The following is a 7,194-nucleotide window of genomic DNA, read 5'->3' on the forward strand; positions in this document are numbered from 1 at the left end:
CTACACATTTCTTAACCGAGCCCACTCTGAGCTTTGCATTAGCTCAAATATAAATATTATTAATCTGAGCCTATTTCCTGAGTCCTAGCCCAAAGTCAGATTCCCGCCTTAGCTTACTCTGTCCTAGCCTGATGTTAAATTCCTGCCTAGTTTCTAGAAGTGGTTCCCAAAACTCTCCACATGAAATTAAGATTATTCTTCACTTCCTTTTCTATCAAGTTCAGTGTATCTAGTGTTATGTTAAGGCCTTTGATCCATTTTAGCTTGAGTTTTGGCCAGGTTGATAAATATGGGAGTATGTGGATTCTGCTGCATGCGTGCATCCACTTTACCAGCATCGTTTGTTGAAGTTGTTGTTTTTATATAGTGTGTATTTCTGGGCTTTTATTGAAAAACAAGTGCCCATGGGTCTGTGGATATAATCCTAGATCTTCATTTCAATTCTGTTCATAAACATGTCAGTTTTGTGCCAATACCATGTTGCTTTTAATACTACATTCCCATAGTACAACTTGAAATTTGGAATGGTGAAACCTTCAGCACTTCCTTTATTGTTCAGGATTGTTTTACCAATCCTAGGTTTTTTGTTTTTCAATATGAATTTGAGGATTGTCCTTTCCAAAGTCTGTGAAGAAGTACGTTGGGGGTTTTATGGGAATTGCACTGACTCTGTAGATTGCTATTGGTAGAATGGCCATTTTTGTTATGATGATACTACAGATCCATGAGCCTTGGTGATCTTTCCATCTTCTGATATATTTTTCTATTTCTTAATTCAGTGTCTTAGAGTTTTTAATCACACAACTTTTTCACTTGGTAGGTTAGGGTTACTAAAAGATATTTGATAAATAATTTTGAGGCTATTTTCAAAAGTGTTGTTTGCCTGATTTCTTTCTCAGGCTATTTGCCATTCTTACATAGAAGGGTTACTGGATTTTGTGATTTAATTTGGTACCCAGCTGCCTTGCTGAAAGTGTTTAGCAGTTGTAGGAGTTTCCATGTACACATTTTCAGGTCAGTTACTTATACTATCATACCATCTGTAAATAAAAATACTTTGACTTGTACCTTCCTGATTTATATCCCTTTAGATCTACTTAAGTTATCTTATTGCTCTAGCTAAGACTTAAGAACTACACTGAATAGTCATAGAGAAGGTAGGCAACCTTGTCTTGTTCCTGATTTGAGTAGATTTTTTTTAAGTTTCTCTCAACTGATGTTGACTATTGGCTTGCAGATTGACTTTCTTATGTTGAGGAAAATGTGCCTTATGTACCATATCTCTCCAGGACTTTTATCAAGAATGGGTGTTGGGGTTTTTCAGAAACCCTTTTTGCATCTATTGAGATCATTGTGTGTGTGTGTGTGTTTATTTTTGGCTTTTATTTTTATGGTGGAATACATTTATTGAATTTGTATATATATATAAAATCCCCATCATCCTGCTGCCTCTGGGAAGAACTCTACTTGATCATGATGGATGACCTTTTTTACGTGCACTTAGATTCATTTCAGAAGTGTTTATTGGCAATTTTTTCATTTATGTTCATAATTGATAATTGCTTTATAATTTTTTAATGAGTCTTTATGTGATCTGAGTATAAATAAAATGAATTGGGCAATGCTCCTTCTGTTTCTATTTTGTGGAATAATTTGAGGATTATTGTCATTAACTCTTCTTTGAAAATCTTATAGTATTCTGGGCTAAAATTATCTTGCCCTAGGCATTTAAATTATTATTATTATTATTATTATTATTATTATTATTATTATTATTATTATTGGTTCACAGACTTTTAATGACTGCTTTTATTTTACTTTTGGATCTCTTCAAATTGCTTATCTGAACTTGATTTAACTTTGGTAAGTTCTATACATCAAGAAAATTATACATTTGTTTGATATATTTCAATATGCTAGAGTATAGATTTTTAAAGTATGTCCTTATAATTCTCTTATTTTCCTTGGTGTCTGTTCTGGTGGCTCTCTTTTCATCTCTCTCTCTCTCTCTCTCTCTCATTCTCTCTCTCTTTCTCCCTCTTCTTTTAATTTGGAGTTTTTTCTCTGCCTTTAGTTAATTTGGTTGAAAGTTGTTCAATCTTACTGATTTTCTCCAAAAAACTAACTCTTTGGCTGCTTCTTTGCATTACTTTTAATTTTATTTAATTAAATTTTATTGATTTTAGTTCTGACATGGATTGTTTCTTTCCCTGTATTCCTTTTGGGTGTTCTTTCTTCTTTCTTTATAGAGCTTTCAGGTGTGCTATTAAGTTATCAATATGAAATATCTTAATTTTTTTAATGTAGCTACTTAGTGTCATCAAATTGCCTATTAGGTCTGCCTTCATCTTTTCATTATAACTCTGAGTAGGCTGTATATTCATTTGCATTCAATTCTAGGAAGTCTTAAAATGATTTTCTTAATTTCTATCTTGACACATTCTTTCAGTAGTAAGTTTTTCAGTGTTCATGTGTTTTTAAGCTTTCTGTTGTTTCTGCTGTTGTTGATATCCAGTTTTAGTTGAGGAGGACAGTTGAGGAAATTAGGTGTAATTTCAATTTTTTATTCATTTTTACATAGTATGTCCTGATTTTTGTTTCTCCCTTCCTCACATTGTCTCTGGATACACTTCCTTCTCAGGAATACAATCAGTTCAGTAAACTGAGAACCATGGTTTATATGCAGAGGACCTAGTGGAAACCAGTGCAGGCTCTGTGAATACTGCTTCAGTCTTTGTGAATTTATGAGTTTTTCTTATGCTAATTTAGAAGGCCTTGTTTACTGAGCCTCCTCTATTTCCCCTGGCTCTTACACTCTTTCTGCTCCTCTTACAGGTTTTCCTGAGCTCTGATGGAGGGATTTGATGGAGACACCTCCCACTTAGGACTGGGTGTTCCAAAGTCTCTAACTCCCTGCAAAATGCCTACTGTGGGTTTCTGTGTTTGTTCCCATCTGCTGCAGGAAGGCACATAATGCTGATGACTGCTGAGCAATGCACTATACCATGAGTAAAGCACAATGTTATTAACAGATATTTTATTGCTACAATTTAAAAAAAATGTTTTTATACTAGATCCCTGCGTTATCTAGTCTCAGATTCTTTGTCATCCATGTAGGGTTAGGTTCCACTCATGTCATGGGCCTTAAATTTTATATTGGTTGGTTACTACCGCAAACTTTCTGTTACTATTGCCCTAGCACATCGGGCAATCAGAACAATATTGTAATTTAAAAATTTGCAGCCTATTTTGTTTTTAAATTTCTCTGTTGTATAGGGAGAGATGAGATTTATGTACTAAAGATGGTTGGAACATAGGGGTGAAGGTTTTATGTAGGCATCAGCTCTACTTCTCCATGTTCAGTGAGTTATGTAGATGTTATCTTTAGCAATGGGGCTTTGTTAATAGTTGTAGAGAGCAAACTATAGGCTTGGCAACAATCTGGGTTGTTTGGGAATATCGAGGGGACCCTTTTGGCCAAAAATTCAATTAGATATAGTTCAATCCCAGGACTGGAAACTTCATTTACTAACAAGAAATGTCCAGTGTTAGCTCTGTCTGCTCATTACTGTATGCTATCATTTAGCTCACTTTCATATATGTATATATTTAAGTAAGTTTCTATCATATTGGCTTTCCCTTAATATTTGCTCCCTTGTCCTTTGCTCCTCAGCCTGCCTTCTCCCGACCTTATCTTCTGTTCCTGTACCTGCATCCTTCCAAAACAGTCTATTTCCTTTCCTAATGAGATACCTCTGCCCCCAAACCTTAGCTCCTTACTCTGTAACCCCTGTGGTTCTATTTACTATGGCTGGATTATCACTAATTTAACAGCTAATATTTTCCTTTGTGTTTGAGTATGTAGGCAATATTGGAGAAAGTTCTATTGGGCCCAGTGAAATGTTTTGTAAACATGTTAGGTTCATATGGCTATAACATCAGTTAGCTCCAACATGTCTCTGTTTAATTGTTGTCTGGGTGACATGTACACTGGCAAATAGTGAGGGTTACAGTGGTGATATTGAAGTCTCACACTATCAGTGTGAGAGCATGTATGTCATTTAAGCTATAGTAATAGCTCTCTTACAAACTTGAGTGGCCTTTGCTTCTTATGTAGATGTGAATAATTATCCAAACCTCATGTTTTGTTTTGTTTTTTTTTTATGAGTATCCTGTGGATTTCTCACTTCTGATTAGTTTTTGGGTTGAAGTCCATTTTTTTTTCTGATATTAAAATTGTTACATCACCTTGATTCTTAGGTCTGTTTGCTTGGACTGTGTTTTCTCTTACTTTATATCCACAGGTGATGTTTATCCTTAATGATAAGGTTTAGGTGTACTTTTTTGGGTGCAGCAGAAGAGTGCATCCTGTTTTCACATCCATTCTCTTAGTCTGTGTCCTTTTATTTAGGGAATTGAGACCATTGATGTTGAAAGATAACCATAAGTAGTTTTTGGTGATTCCTGTTATTTTCTTTTTGTGGTATGTGTGTGTGTGTGTGTATGTTTCTCCTCTTTTGATTTGTTGGCCTGTGATTATTTATTACTAGTGTTTTTTTCTTCATTTTTTTATTGTTTTTATTTATTTATTTATTTATTTATTTATTTATTTATTTATTTATATTTCAAATGCTATCCCCATTCCCATTTTCTCCTCCAAAAACTCTCATCCCCTCCCCACGCTCTCCATCTCTAGGAGGATGCTCCCCCAAACACCCACCCACTCCTGCCTCAACACCCAACCATTCCCCTACCATGAGTCATTGAAGCTCCACAGGACCAAGGGGCTCCCCTCCCAGTTATGCCTAATAAAGCAATCCTCTGCTGGAGCCATGGGTTCCCCGATATGTACTCTTTGGTTGGTGGTTTAGACCCTGGGAGCAATTGGTTGATATTGTTTTTCTTTCTATTGGGTTGCACCCCTTCAGCTTCTTCAGTCCTTGTCCTAACTTCTCCACTGGGGCCCCAGATTCAGTCTGATGTTTGGGTGTGTGCATCTGCATCTGTATTGGTCAGGCTCTGGCAGAGCCTCTCATGGTACAGCCATAGCAGGCTCCTGTCAGCGAGCACTGCTTCTTAGCATCAGCAATATTGTGGGGGTTTGGTGTCTACAGATGAGATGGATCCCTAGGTGGAGCAGTCTCTAGATGGTCATTCCTTCAGTCTCTGCTCCACTCTTTGTCCCTAGCTTTTTCTTAAACTTGAAACTGTTTGGCTATGCTGTCTAGCTACCAATTCCTAGCAATTTTCCTGTCTTAGCCTTTTTCAGCTTCACTACTGGGTTCACAAGAACATATTGTGTTACTATAATTTATGTTGGCTCTGGGGATCAAACTCAAGTCTCAGTGTTTGAGCGGAGACACACTGAGATACAGCACCAGCTGTTTACCTATTGAATCCACCTAAGTATAGGTACTTTACAGCTTCTAAATTTACTTTCTCATTATGTTTTTTTTTCATTTTTTATTGGATATTTTCTTTATTTACATTTCAAATGATATTGCCTTTTCTGGTTTCCCTCCTTCCTGAAAACACGCTATCCCATCCTCCTTCTCCCTGCTTCTATGAGGGTGTTCCTCCACCCATTCCTACCTCCTTGCTCTTGATTCTCCTACACTAGGGCATGTATCAAGCCTTCGTATGACCAAGGACCTCTCCTTTCATTGATGCATGACAAGGCCAACCTCTGCTACATATACAGCTGGAGCCATGTGTACTCCTTTGTTGATGGCTTAGTCCCTGAGAGATCTAGGGGGTCTGGTTGGTTGATATTGTTGTTCTTCCTATGAGGTTGCAAACCCCTTCAATTCCTTCAGTCCCTTCCTTAACTCCTTTATTAGGGACCCCACGTTAAATCCAATGGTTGGCTGCTAACATCCATCTCTGTATTTGTAAGGCTCTGGCAGGGTCTCTCAGGAGACAGCCATATCAGGCTCCTTTCAGCATGCACTTCTTGGCATCCACAATAGTGTCTGGGTTTGGGAACTGTATATGGGATGAATCCCCAGGTGGGACCTTCTTTGGGTGGCCTTTCCTTTAGTCTCTGCTCTACACTTTATCTCCATATTTTCTCCCTTGAGTATTTTGCTCCCTCTTCTAAGAAGGACCAAAACACCCACACTTTGATCTTCCTTCTTATTGAGATTTCTGTGGTCTGTGAATTGTATCCTGGTTATTTGGAGCTTTTGGGCTAGTTTCCAGTTATCAGTGAGTGCATACCATGTATTTTCCTTTGCAATTGGGTTACCTCACTCAGGATGATCTATTTTAGTTCTATCCATTTGCCTAAGAATTTCATGAATTAATCATTTTTAATAGCTGAGTAGTACTCCACTGTGTAAATGTTAGCTCATGTCTATAATTCTATTAGACAAGAGTCAGAAGAATGCATGTGCACTTGTGTTTGTGTGTGTGTGTGCTTGTGTGTGTGTGTGTATGTAGAGAAAGAGAGAGAGAGGAGAGAGAGATTGAGAGAGACAGACAGACAGAGAGAGACAGAAACAGAGAAAAGGAGAGAAGCAGTGGTAACTATATCATTTGTTAGATCAATGTTTTCTCATCAATAAATTTGCAACATAGTTGTAAAATTGTTATAATTGGTAACTCTTCTCCCTTTAAATGAGTTATAAAATTGTTATTTATATTTGTGCTTGTAAATTCTGATGAACTCTTCTTTTAAGTTGACAAAAATCCCTATTTGTATGTTTCATAAATAACTTCTCATTAGTCTGAAGATGTTCTGAATTGAAAACTTTTGAATTGATTTCTAAACTTCCTGACACATTTACTCATAAATGGGAAAGAATAATGAGGAAAGATTAAAAGATAAATATCACATCTTTTCACTCTACCTACACAAGGCACTCAACATGTAATTTGCCCATGAATATTCCTTATAAACAGTCTAGGGTGCTTTACCTCTTCTGCCCACTGCCAGGAGAGAGGTGTGGTAACAATGTATTTGTTGCAGGATTTTCCCTGTCCAATCATATTATGGCAGTGGGAGGCTTGTGATTGGACAGGAGAAGGGAGGCAGAACAAGGAGTTGAGGAGACAGAGAGATTGGTTTCAGAGGAGAGAGAGAATAAGAATGGAGGCTGACAAGGTGCTATGAAAAAGGTTAGAATAATTGGGTTAAAGCTTTATCATTATTATTTGACTCTGAAATTATTGTATTAGCATCTTGTAAATTGT

This window comes from Mastomys coucha, unplaced genomic scaffold (genome assembly GCF_008632895.1).
Source record: "Mastomys coucha isolate ucsf_1 unplaced genomic scaffold, UCSF_Mcou_1 pScaffold13, whole genome shotgun sequence".
Classification (NCBI taxonomy): domain Eukaryota; kingdom Metazoa; phylum Chordata; class Mammalia; order Rodentia; family Muridae; genus Mastomys; species Mastomys coucha.